The 13,527-nt window shown below is 44.0% G+C and overlaps 1 long non-coding RNA gene across 1 annotated transcript; it reads left to right on the top strand.

The window, feature by feature from the left end:
- Window positions 1-6,565: 6,565 nt before the first annotated feature.
- On the top strand, window positions 6,566-13,299 carry LOC146357279 (uncharacterized). The gene is made up of 3 exons (XR_014786648.1): window positions 6,566-6,671; window positions 10,295-10,466; window positions 11,747-13,299. It is a non-coding gene; the product is annotated as an uncharacterized LOC146357279 (long non-coding RNA).
- The last annotated feature ends 228 nt before the right edge of the window (window positions 13,300-13,527 follow it).

Below are 13,527 nucleotides of genomic sequence, written 5' to 3'. Positions count from 1 at the left end.
CCTCCATGGACAGCTGGGAGTCCAAAATGACCCCCAGGCTGTGGACCTGGTCTTTCAAGGGTAGCCGTACCTCATTCAACACCAGGTCAACATCCCCCAGCCTCCTCTTGTCTCCCTCCAAAAGTACCTCAGTCTTGTCAGGGTTCAGCTTCAGCTTATTCCTCCCCATCCAGCCATCCACCATCTCCAGACACTTGGACAGGGATTCTACAGCCAACCTTGGTGAAGATTTGAATGAGAGGTAGAGCTGCGTGTCATCCGCATATTGATGACACTGCACCCCAAACCTCCTGATGATAGCCCCCAGCGGCTTCACATAGATGTTAAATAGCATCAGGGAGAGGATGGAACCCTGTGGCACCCTACAAGTGAGTGGCCATGGGTCCGAAACCTCCTCTCCCAGTGCTACCCTCTGGTACCTGCCGAAGAGGAAGGACCGGAACCACCGCAATACGGTGTCTCCAATGCCCAACCCCTCCAGGAAGTTTTTTCCTCCTTAAGGTACCCAAGGTGGCATACGTAATCCTCCTCCTCCTCCTCCTCCATTTTATCCTCACAACAACAACCCTGTGAGGTGGGTTGGGCTGAGAGTCTGTGACTGGCCCAAAGTCACCCAGTGAGCTTCCATGACCGAGTGGGGACTCGAACCCAGATCTCCCAACTCCCAGTCCAACATTCTAGCCACTACACTGCACTGGCTCTCATTTAGCCTGAGAAGAGAAGGCTGAGCACTGATGATACCACTTTTTAAGTGCATAAAGTTTTGTCACACAACCACAAGCTGTTCTCTATCCTCCAAGACTGTAGGACATGCAATTACAGGCTTAAGTTACAGAAAGGCAGATTTTGGTTGAACCTCAGGAAATACTTCCTAACTATCAGAGCAGTCAGACAATGGAACCAGCCGCCTAGGGAGGTGGTGGGCTCTCCATCAGTGGAGGTATCCAAGCACTGGTGGTCAGTGAGTAAACATCGCATGACATCATCATATAGGAAGGACATTCAAAAACAACCAATCAAGAAGGGGGCACATAATTTGGTGATGCATGACATCATGCTGCAATATGCAATTGCAAACTACAGCTCACAAGATGCACTTTGATATTGCAAAAGCGCATCTACACGGAATGAGATCTTGTATTAAAGAACTTGTCAGAATTTGTTACTTTCCAAGTAAATAATGAATTCACTTGGAGTATGTTTGCCCATCACTAATTACTACAATTTAAATAGAAGTACAAGACATCTCACCATAGTGAGGAAGACTGTGACCGGGTAACCCATGTGCTTGCTCATTCTGATTTCCAGGTGTAACTGCTGATGGGAATCTTCAAGGCCCCTGCTGTGCCTTCTCATGGTCCTTTATCTTTAAACCAGATGTGAACTGGACAGACCTTCAAACAGAGAATGCTCTCAAATAGAGGATTGTCCTCTGATAGCCCTTCAACTAGAGGACTGACCTCTGTAAAGTAGGACACATGGACACCTGTGAGGGAGTGAGCTGAGGTGGGAGGGAAGGAAGGAAGAGGTCTTTTCCATTTTGGGTTTCTTCTCTGAGCTAGTGAAGATTTCTGTGAGTCATAATGGCTTGGACTGGAGACGAGCATCACAAGCACGGAGGAGGTTCATATCTTGAGCCAAGGAATTACAACCTTTGGCAACACTGCTAGACAAGGGAAGGAATAAGAGGGAAGCAGCAAGCCAAGGCCGAAATGGGGTCCAAGAGAAAAGAGCGGGGAAACAGCTGAGAACAGGGAGGGGAAATGATTATCTAGTAAACATTCAGACATAGAAGTTTCATTAAACATGGGGATGCAGGGGGAGGAAGACATTTTCATAATATCTTTAATTAGGATTTTCAACAAATGGCATTTCAACTACCGATCCATTTCAACATGTGAGACATGAATAAGGTTCTGACCCTGCTGTACAGATTGGAAGGATTTTTAGAATAGCAGAAAATTTTAATTATTAAAAGGTTACATAGGTGGTTCTGCTCTGTTTGCCCATAATGGTCTCAATATGTTGTGATTCTCTCAGTACTCCAAAACCCAGCAGCAGCAAACTGTGCTTCTCACACACTGAACCCAAGTGTTTTCAAGCAGCCAGCTAATTGGAAAATTGTAATAGAATGTAAAGCATGTTCCATGGCCCCATATGAGCCAAGAATATACTAACATCTTCCTCAGTGCTCCTAGATGTGTTATGTTTAAACCACTGCAGTCATTGGCATAAACCATTTCTACCAAACATGTATGTTTCTGAAAAGCTACCTATGTGGCTGGGGAATGCTAGCAGTTGTAGGACCTTTTTCTGTCTAAACATGAAGAGGATTACACCCTAACAGGGTATTTTTCATAGTGATGCACTCTTATTTGGGTATACCATATATACTAATAGTGATCTCAATCCTTCAAATGCTGGTCCTTATGTAGCCAAAACAGCAACATCCACGTACAAGAGGGAGGTATCAACAGGCTTGGGAAAGCACCAAGATTTGCAGGAGTACCAAAAACAAATCTTTAGAAGAAAAAAAAACCCTCAAGGGGAACATCCAAAAAGGCCATGCCCAGTGGCCACGGAATGCTGGCTGCTGTGGATGGGGGATGGAATAGAGTATCCTATGAAGAGGGCAGGGCTTCAGCCAGGACTTCTCCACACAGAAGCTTTTTATCCTGTGATTTTACTGGGGCTTCTACTTCCAAATTCTTTGCAGGATTAAGATCACCCGTTCACATGTGCTTCCCTCCCCCCATTTTTCCCTTTATCTGTGAGTTCTATAGGTTTCTTATACAGCCACTAGGTGGCACTGTTGTTATAGCACCACTTCCTCTTTACAAAGTTTACATGGAGAAATTAAAACCGCTTCTTTTTAGTAGCTCATTATTTCCTTTTCAAATTAAGCCACAGAAATTGTTGGAAACTATGGAAGGGGTGCTAGAGGTTGATGAGGTCATGTAAAGGACCCACAAACTTCCATGAGTAACCAATCTTAACCACAGGATAAAAGCCCCATCTGGAGAAACCCCAGTCAGCCATTAAAAAGAGTACTCCACAATGCAACAGTTGCAGATCCCACATGTTTCCTACCTGTGATTGTGAGGTAAGCCATATTCTGTTGAGGCAACTGCAACTTTAAGAACACATTCCCAGATGAACTATTTTTATTGAGGCACAAGCTACATAAATAAAAATATGACTGATAAAGCTACAAAGAGAATGATAAAAAAAAAACTGTGGAGAGCACCAGGTGGTCTGTTGCTGCTGCAGAGGTGTGGCTAGAGGGGCATGCCCCTTTGGTGACCTTGAAGGTAGAAAAATATGAACTTATCTCACCTTGAATTTACCTCTGATTTGTGAATTGAAAGTTTGCCTAGCTGGCTATGTGTATGTCTATAGGTCTGTTAGAATGATCTGACCACCATTTTTTGTTGTTGTTTTTTACTATTACTGAGTTGCTCTGGTGTTAGATACAGTGAATGTTGTAAGTACTTGTTAATTATAATCAGGTTTCTGCAGATCTATGTTTTGTGACAGATTTCATCAAGTATTTAAGATGTATTGATAATAGTGGTTTTATGTAAATAGTTTCTGCTTTCTAGATATGTGATACACAACTAATATTTGAGCAATAACTTATTTTTTGTGATTGCAAAAAGAAACACATGTTTAGGAAAATATTAATTTTTACTCTTGCTAACCATCCTAACCAAGATACCATGAATTTGAGCCATTTTTAACCTACATAATTATACATGTGATATTAAAGAGCTCTGTTATATTTTCCAAATCAATTTAATTTATATAACAAATAAAACCTGGGTTGTATTCAATGCTGGCCATCCGCCAACAGAATGGAAACCATTGGTGGAATGCATTTCCCCTTCCCCCTGTAGCCCCCCATTGAAGGGCCCTCTGGAGTAGAATTGAAGGGCACAGGGTATGCAAGGGAGAGGTGAACAAGTGGAAGTGCCATTGCACAAACAGACGTCTTCTGATGTGACATTGGATTTAACTCCCTAATTGCACATAGGCCATATATTGCACAAAATGTATTGTTCATAAAGTATTATTGCATAAATCTTGATTACACATATCCCATTTACCACATAATGCTTATTTACTAATCAATATATGAATACTCAAAGTAGGTTACCGGGAACTTAGTAGATTAAACAAGGATGGGTGTCTTAACAAGTGGTTTATTACTCAAGCCTTAGTTGCACATAAACTAGTTACAATACATACAGTAAGGGCGGAATCCTATGGGGATAGGTGGCCACCTCCGAACCCAGCCTATCCAATGCAGGGATTCTAATACGCAACCTTAATTGCACATAACTAGGTTGCAGTGTTGGCTCCAGATTTTTGAGGGCCCTTAGGGAAGACACATCCTCCATGGGCCCCCTCACTCGGTGAATCTACCTTCTCACCAACCTTGTTACCAGCTGCTATTGCTCCTCATTTTCTTTCTCATCCTTTGTACAACTCTCTTGCTCGACAGGTAGAGAGCTAGTGAGCAAGCAAGCAGGCAGCAGCATCTACTCCTCCTCCTCCTCCTCACCATCACCACTGACTCAGCCAGTGTGAGAGGCAGGTGAACAAGCAGGTTACAATGGTGAAGGCAAGGAGCAACTCCAAGGAGTTCTTTTCAGCGGGCCCCTGCTGGGATGCGGGCTCTTGGCAGGTGTCCAACCATGCCTACCCTTGACACTGGCTCTGCTGGGTCGAAACACCAAAAACTAATTACAACTTTAACAACACAATCTTTTGTTTTAATTTACACATTATGTACTTCTGCATAGCTAGGAAGTCCGCCCAAGCGCATAGAAATAATTACTTTCTAAGCTAACAGTAGCCCTGTTCAGGTGAACGTCTGTGGGCTTAAAATATGGAGGGGCACACTTGCAAGCCCTGCTCCCGACAATCCCGCATGTTCCAGCTCCAGTTATGACCTTTGCACATCCAGTATGAAAGTCTGAAGAGAGATTCAATTGCATTCTCCATTTTTTTCAACTAATCCCAATTTGATAGAAAAAAAAACTTGCCTTTGAAAAAAATTCAAAGGAGGAGAAAACGTTGGTGAAATTATTGTGGGTGGGATGCAGGGTTCTTGCACTTACCTTAGTTACAGTGTGGCTGAGGGGTGCGTGTGACTGTCTTTCATTGCACAATCTTCTGTCCAGTGGCAAGCGGCTGCCAGTGGAAGCCCAGGGGAAGATGTCATGATGACGTACCTCCACTCTAGGGTTGGTCGTCGCAGAGAAATCCGGCCATTTTGGGGCTTGCTGGGTTTCCCTGCTGCCCCCAGCTTGGCTTGCATTTGAGAGCCAAGTCGAGCCGGGGATTTTCCTGGAAACCCAGGAACTTGCTTGAGTTTTTTTGTTTGTTTGTTTGTGTGCATAAATTACCTCTGTAATTTGTGCAAATTAGGCAAACTCTCTTGTCTAATTTGTGCAAATTACAGAGGTAATTTGTGCATATTTACACACACACACAAAACAAAACAAAATAGCATTCCGGCTGGTGCCTAGCAAAGACAGGGGTGGTTGCTTGGTGGTAGTGACATGGTGGGAGCTCCTACCCTGCTACCACTGCCGAACAACCACCTCTCTCTCTGCTGGTGACTTGCAGAGAGAGGGATGGTTGCTCGGCAGTGGCTAGGGATGGTGGAGAAATCTGCCACGGATTCCATTGAGGCCGGATTCTTTAGAATCTGGCCCCCCCGGAGTCCGTGGTGGAATGGACTACTCCAGCCCAGCCCATGGAATCCCCCTGGGCTGGTCTGTCCGCAGCTGTCCGCTGCTCCGTCTGCGGGAGCAAATGGCTGTTGTCTTCTGAAGATAGCACAACAGAGAAGGTGGTGGTGCAGCAAAAGCAGGACCGTCCCTGCTTTAGCCGTGATAGGCTATGTAAGTATTTACATAGCCTATCATGGCAAAGAGCGGGGGCGCAAATGGTGTCCACTACACCATTTGTGTCCCTGCTTTAGCCATGATAGGCTACGTAAGTATTTACATAGCCTATCACGGCTAACGCAGGGATGCAAATAGTGTCCGCTACGCCAGACGCCATTTGCATCCACAGTCCGGCAGCGGACGGAAGTCCAGCTGCGGACAGGCCCGGCTGGCAGCTCCGTGGCCTTGTGGTGGAGCAGAGCCAGCCAGGGAGGATTCTGGGTGGGAGGGACAGATCTCCTTCCCCGTGCAGCAGATGCCCTGGAACAGAACCAGGTAAGTGATCCGCCCACCCCTAGCGGTGGCAGTGATGGCAACAGGGTGGGAGCCAGGAGGGAAGCACTACGGCACTCCCCTTCTGGCTCCCACTCTGCTGATGCCATGATGCACAACCCCTCATACTCTCCTTCTCGGTGTCAGCGTTGGCAATGGAGAGCATGAGGGGTTTTGCTGGCAGCGGAAGTCCATGAGCTGGCTGACTCACACAGGTCATGTCAGGCCAGCTCATGGAGAAGCGAGCCAGAGTCCAGGGGGCCAAGCTGCCAAAACCTCAGTGGACTTGACCCCCTGGATGAATTCCTCTGCCATCCCTACTCCTCCCATGGGGCCTTTTCAGACCAGGTAGTGTGGGCAGCCGGGGAGGTTGCAGAGCAACAGAGAGAGATGGGAAAGAAAAAAGAAACACATCCCCCTCAACCACATCACAACAATGAGGTAAGCTCAAAACACCATCAAAAGAAATTCTAAAGTGCCCTGAGAATAAAGCAGAAAATGTGGAAGGCTTTTTCATGGGAGAAGAGAACTTTGGGACATATTCTGGTAGAGCATGAAATAACGCAGCTTGGGGCTGTGTGGACTGCTTGCTTCAGTCTTTCCATTCATTGACTGAATTGGGGATTTGATTCCCCCCTTTTTTCACTTGTTTAATTTCTCTAAAATTTCTTTGTCCAATCTAGCTTTTTTTCTTTCTTTCCAAGTTCAGAGATATGTCCTTTTAAAAATATCAGGGCCAATAATCTTTGAACTACTTATAGATTATCTCTGAGAGCAGCTCCCTCACCTTTGTTCCCATCCTTATCAAATTTAACTGACCTTGAAAGCTGAGTCATGTCGATCTGTTTAATGAAGAATTGGCAAATATTATAAATGACGCAGACCCTGAACATATTAAATCTATCCCATTGACATCTTATTCACCTTGCTGTGCAGAAGAGCAATGAAGCTTGAAAACAACCCTGAAGAAACTGCACAAACGATGGAGAGCCTTTGTTACTTCTGCTCATTTTGCTGTTTTGTGTACAGAGCAATAATATTGACTTCCTTACTGAGAGTATAACGAAAGGCCCCTTTCTGCTCCAATTTCTTTAGAGATTTCTCTTTAACTCCTTGTGTTTGGATGCCTCTGATTTTGAATGGACCCCCAGAGTCTACTGCTGAAATCTTATCAGGCAATGGTTATAGGCTCCCTTGTTGCTAGCATACTTGTTGCTAGCGCTGTGGCAAAACTCCACCTGCCCTTCACAACCTCTTCTTTTCCCTGTGAAAGAGAGGCAGTAGTTTTTCTGCCACTTTTGCAGGGATGTTGAGAATTTTGGAGAAATTTCTCAGGCTGCAGGGCTTCAGTGGTTACCTTACTGTAAGGAGGTAGCTGAGGGTGATGATGGAGAGTGTGCTCTTTATTTTACAATTATTATCCTGTTCTGTCCATGTAGCCTGTCTGGCTGCTTGAACTTTCTGACAAGTCCCCTGGAGGACTTAACCAGGTCTTCCTTCCTTGGGGCTTTCCAGTGCTGCCACCTGATGAGTGCCTGAAAGCTAAGGAAGTTGTTGTTGTTGTTGTTGTTGTTAAAAGTCCAAAAGAAGATGAGGACCACCCCTCAGCAATCTCCTTACAGTAAGGTAAACACAGACATTGAGAAATGTATCCTAAATTCTCACCCCTTCCCACAATTCTTGCATGCAATTTCTTCCCCCCACCCCATGAATGGTTGAAAATAAATAGATCAAAAAAATTAGCACAGTGACACTTGTCACCCACTCTCCAGCCAAATTGATCCAATTATTGTGCTAGTGCTAATTTATGACATAAAATCCTATACGTCAACCCAATACTCTCCTCGGCAGGCCATAGCTGTTGTGCAGGGAGGTAGCTTTTGCAGCTGGTCCCAGAAGGAGACAGGCATGCAATGATGGTGCACAGATGCACATTGCATCCCTATGCTGGCACTGGATAGGCTTAGCCAGATTATTTAAGAAGGCCCTGTGCATACCTAGATGCACTTGCTATTTGTTGGCCCCTACCCTCCCGCCCCGAGGAATGATTCAGTGTGGATAGTATTGGTCATTTAAGGACTAAGGGGGATTATTTTGCCAAACAGACAGATTGGGGGCAAGATTCTTTGGTTATTTCACATACTCTGTACTGAGCCTTCAAGTAAGTCAGAAGTGATCCGAACATGGGTGGGCAGAGTGGGTAGGGCACATAGGGAGTGCATCATTGGTGAGCACCTGGAAAGCAGAAATGCCTTTAAGGTGAAAGGGGATTTCAGGGATCTGCCACTTAGGGCCCTGCCACTGGAAGGGAAAGCAACCCTTTGGGGTCTGCAGGTGTCAGAATCTTGGGACCCATGGGACTGAGCCTCAGGAGGGCACTCCTCAATACTTAAAGGGGCAGCAGCAGGGCCATTTGGCTGTCTTTGACCTCCAGGCTGGATTAGGCTTGCCCTCACTAGATAACCTTAGTAAAACCTGTGCAGTTTTCACCATTGCAGACCTCTTGGTGTAATTTAATAAAGTTAGTTTACCCAGTGTTCGGTGTGCTGTCTCTTCAGTTCTGAGTTTTGTTGCAAAGGGCCATTGCTCTAAGTGGGATATGCAAAGAAAATTTTGGAGTACACAAAAAAATACTCTTAAACATCCCTGTTGATGAAATGGGTATATACTGTAGATGTAGATATGATGGTTGAAATGCTGATGATTTTTTTTTTTTCGAATGCTAACGCCCAAATGATCTCATACCTAGGAGGGATTGAAAGAGCCATTTCAGAGCCCTGCAAAATGCACCTTGCTATATTTGATGGGCCCAAGGTATGAAACTTAAGAAATACACAAGTGACTTGCTTTCATTAAAACAACATCTCACGGCATCCCTTAATATTTCAGTTTCAATGAACAGTTAGAATGTTGCCTTTTTCACATCTCATTAGACTTCAGTGAGGAGACGGTGTTTATCTTAACAGCTTGTACTTTCTGATCACATCTAGTTCAAAAATAATGCAGAACTTTTTGCAACTGCTTGATGAGCCTTCCCACCAAGATTTATTAACTGGAAAAATATACAGTAGGTGGGATTAATTGTTGGGCAGTTACTATGGGCAGGAATTGAGCTTTCTTTTGTTAGGCATTCTTGCTTTGGCAGTGTTAAAGCCTAAGCTATTCAAATATTTCCTATTGTTTAAAAATAAAGCTTGTCATAACGAGTGTTGTCTTTTAAGAAGATTATTTCTATCAGACCATATTTTTATTCAAGAAATAAATGCTAATTCTAGCATAGTAAAGCCTGATTAATCAAAGTAGATTAATAGGGATCTCTTTGTTTTCATTTCCTCCCATATATACAGCAGAAGCTAAGTACTGTAGCTCTGCTTCCTAAAAGACTGTGTCCAGCATCTTTGGTTAATGTAAATATAGGAATTAGAACCTCTACAAAGCCTCTTATGGCGCTTCCAGATGGAGAGCTCCTAGCACTACCCATCAAAAGTCATTGTGCACCCATTTTCCTCCTTAACAGACATTTACCACTAACATCCATAATACATGTTAGATACAGATGTATCACAAGCCTTATTGACACGTGATTACCAAAACAAATGGCAGAAGGAGAATGCCATGCATGCTAGCCCCACCCTCAAGGTCTCTGCATGTGCCCACTCCACTCGACCTTCCCACCTTGAGCCCGAAGGGGGATTCTAAGCAGAGCTGTGTGCAAATGGCCTCTCAAAATTCTCCAGTCTATTTCTGGGCAGAAAAACTGGGGGAATAATTTCACTGAATTTCTCCTAGGAGAGGAGAAATTCTCCAACAGTTTCTCACAGATAGGGCTCGCTATTGGCAGGGGCTATAACACAGGTGCTTTCTTTTTTCCTCAGGGTTTTTGGTTTATCGCACTGCTTCTGTAAGTGGTAACAGCTTCAACTATGTTGAGGCCTTCACTTTCTTGAAGCAGAATTTTGAATTTCTTTTGGTGATATTTTTGAGCTTACCTAATCAATGCAAGGTGTCCGAGAGTGTTGTGTGTGTTTTCTCTCTGTATTACATATCTTTCCACTGCTCTGCAGCCTCCCAGGCCACTTGCACTTCCTGAACTGAAAAAGCCCCATGGGAGGAATTGCCTCAGGATGGCTTTAACTGAAGTGCGGAAAGCCAAGGAGGCTACGTGCTGCCACAGAGATTACTGTACAATGACAGACAGGACACTCACGCACACTCCTCAGCCACCTCACAAGTAAGGTAAGGCCAAGAACCCCAAACCCAACCCATGAGAATTTCTCTGAAATTTCTCCTCCTTTGAATTTCTTTTCAAAAGCAATTTCTTTTCGATCAAATTGAACGAGAATGGCCGAAAAACATGTGGGAGAAATTTTCAGCACAGCACTAATTCTGAGCAAAGCCATGAGAAGAATTTGCCTTCAGGCCTTCTTGCTCAACACAAGAAGGTCTGGGGTGGAGCTGGTGTGTGTGCATGTGTGTGTGTGTGTGTGTGTGTGTGCGGGGGGTATGTTGAAGGTAGGACTAGTGTGCATGACCCCATTCCTTCCGCAATAGGCTAAGGTAATAATGCCTGAATAGGGCTGCAGACACCTTTATCTTAATACATAGTCATTCCACTTTTAAGAGTTTATTAAAGGATTTTGTAGCATTCAATGACATATGACATATCCAGTTCATTCTCTTATTCCACCTGCTCACATCTGTCTGTTCTGTTACCCTTTAACACACATTATCAGCTAGGACTGTAAACTTAAAAACAATGCACTGAGCACATTCTCCCTCTCCCCCAGCCCAGTTCTCTCTAACACATGTACACTCATAACATGGCAGCTGGTTAATAGTCAACTTTATAGTTAGGTGCAATTTCAAAAGGCCTCTGGGTGAAGGCAGCCTAGTATGGGATCAACAAGCAGTACTTCTGTATAGGGAACAGCTGATTATACATATGTCATCATTCCTGAAGGATATAAAGCGTGAATTTATTTTGGGCAGGGAGGAGAAACTAGTAGCAACACTTGCTACTGTGGAATGGGCTGCTGCAGGATGATTGATTAGATGTGTATGATGGGAGAGGAGAGGTTTTCGGCAAATGACAGAAACCTTTATCAAAGTGGGTTGATCTCTAATGGCTTCTGATAGATTCTGCCCACTTTCTGAAAAGGCCCTCTCCGAGTGGAAAGGCTGTTGTGGAAAGGCAGAATTGCTTTTCCGTGTGATACAATAGCAGAAGCAAAGGACCATAACAATATAAAGGCATTCTGGGTGCTGACTCTGGAAATTGGGATATTATTACACAAAATCCATCAACAACAAGGAGGTGGGAACAGCCTCCCTAAAATATCAGAGGCACAAACCTAGAAAACAAAACTGAAGAATAGAGAAGATCTTAATTTTGTTGTCATTGGAGTTTACGTCATCACTGGACAGAAGAAAACTGACTGTAGAAATAATGGTATATTAACACTGAGTGTTAATGAAGGAATTTGTCTTCAGACAGCTTCTTCTTTTTTCTCTTTTAGATGACAGAGGAGTGGTGATAATACAACTGGCTCACTATAACAAGAATGCTAATGTCAATAAAGTTCACCCATTCATATTAACTCATATGGTGAGGGGACCATGGCACAGCCCCCTACATTTTGGTACAGAATATGTGCTATGAAGCTATAAAGTTCACTAATACTCAAATGATCTGCCTGCATCTAGCTCTTTCTTCTCTCAGATCCAAATTACCAAATCTGCTCACGAAGAAGTTCAAGCTGTTTGATGATGTGAGGTTTGAATTAAAAAGTTAAGCAGCTGCCTCCTGCTGAATAAGAAGCTGGTCTCTGAGATAAGTTGGTAAGAGAGCTAACACTGTGACCAAGCTCAGACATAATAAGAAATCATGGTTCCCTGTTTTAAGAATATGCCTGCATGAGCCTTGCACTCTGCTCCCATCCTCTTCTCCTTGGCACAAGACAGGAGATAGAAAGCTTTTGAACTAACCACAGTACCCTATTATGTCTGAATCTGGAAACTGTGGTTTGTGTTTAGCTAAAAACAAACAAGGATGAGACTATGTTTTGATAACCTGACTTGTTAACTATAGCCACAGCTACAACAAACCACATTGTTCTATATCCTGAGTTTGGACTAAAGAGGAACTGAATAAGTTCAAAAGAGGAAGGAGGCAGTTTCAATATCCTTCTATCACATGGAGAGGGGGAGATGGAAAAGGAAGGGACAGCATGAAAGCTTGAGGGAAGTGCAGTCTTGTTTTCATAACAGGAAGCCATGGTTCCCCAAAATGTCTGAATCAATCCAATATGTGCTCTTTATATACTGTGCTCCTTATGAAGCAATACACTCTTCCTTTGCTGGAAACTTACTTGGTGTGTTAAATATGTACTTTCTGAATAGGGGGAAGAAAATTATTAACCTCAGAAGTGGGGTGAGGTGGGAGTGAAGACTTGAGGAAGACACTACTTAGAAAAGGACTGGCTATAAGAAGACGAGAGCAAGGGAACAGAAACTTTTGAGACCAAATATGATTTTTTAAGTGACACTATAGCCCTGTTCAGGCATCCCCTTACCTGGTTTAGCTAACATGTTAGGAAAGGGGATGTTTGGGCCCCTCCTCTCTCCTTCGCAGCATTTGTTGCCCTCTACTTGTGGAGGGTGACTGTCTGAAGAGGAGGGGGCTCCTCTATCCATGGGGCCTCTCCATGATAGCCAGAAAGCTGATACAGTGGAGAGAGGCAAGGCTGGAACACTCCCTTTCCTTGTGTGTTAGCTAAGCCCAGTAAGAGAACACCTGAATAGGGCTACTATGTGGCTTACATGATCATCTTAAAGACATACTTTAAAAAAAAAAATGCTAGCAGGTGTTCTCAAAGCTGTGGTTTGAATTCTGAACAGGCTTGTTGAAACAGTAGAACCAAGTGCACTCTCACATTTCTCTCCAGTACGAGCACTCCAATTCAGCAATTGTCATGTGTGCAAAAGGGTTGTGGATAATGTAAAAGTGTCTATTATTATAAGTGTGTCACCCCTTGCTGGACTGTGGGCTAGTAAACAAATTGGAATCCACTTTGACAGCATGGATCATTTGTTCACCCCAGATGGTTAGCACTGGCAAACTCACAGGACTGACTGGCCAGGAGATCATACACACTCGCACAAATTCAAAACCTATTTTTTTTATCGTATTTGGGGAGTAGATCCTTCTGGAACACAAATGATGGGGGTAGACTTATTCTGGTGCTCGGGGACCTGCTTCACTCTATTCTGCCAAAGGACACGTTTCTGTGAGTTCAGT

Source organism: Heloderma suspectum, chromosome 1, assembly GCF_057233095.1.
Source record: "Heloderma suspectum isolate Gila_16-S chromosome 1, 16-S_ref, whole genome shotgun sequence".
NCBI lineage: Eukaryota > Metazoa > Chordata > Lepidosauria > Squamata > Helodermatidae > Heloderma > Heloderma suspectum.
The sequence above is the reverse complement of the archived record's forward strand: the minus strand, read 5'-3'. Positions and strand labels throughout refer to the sequence as shown.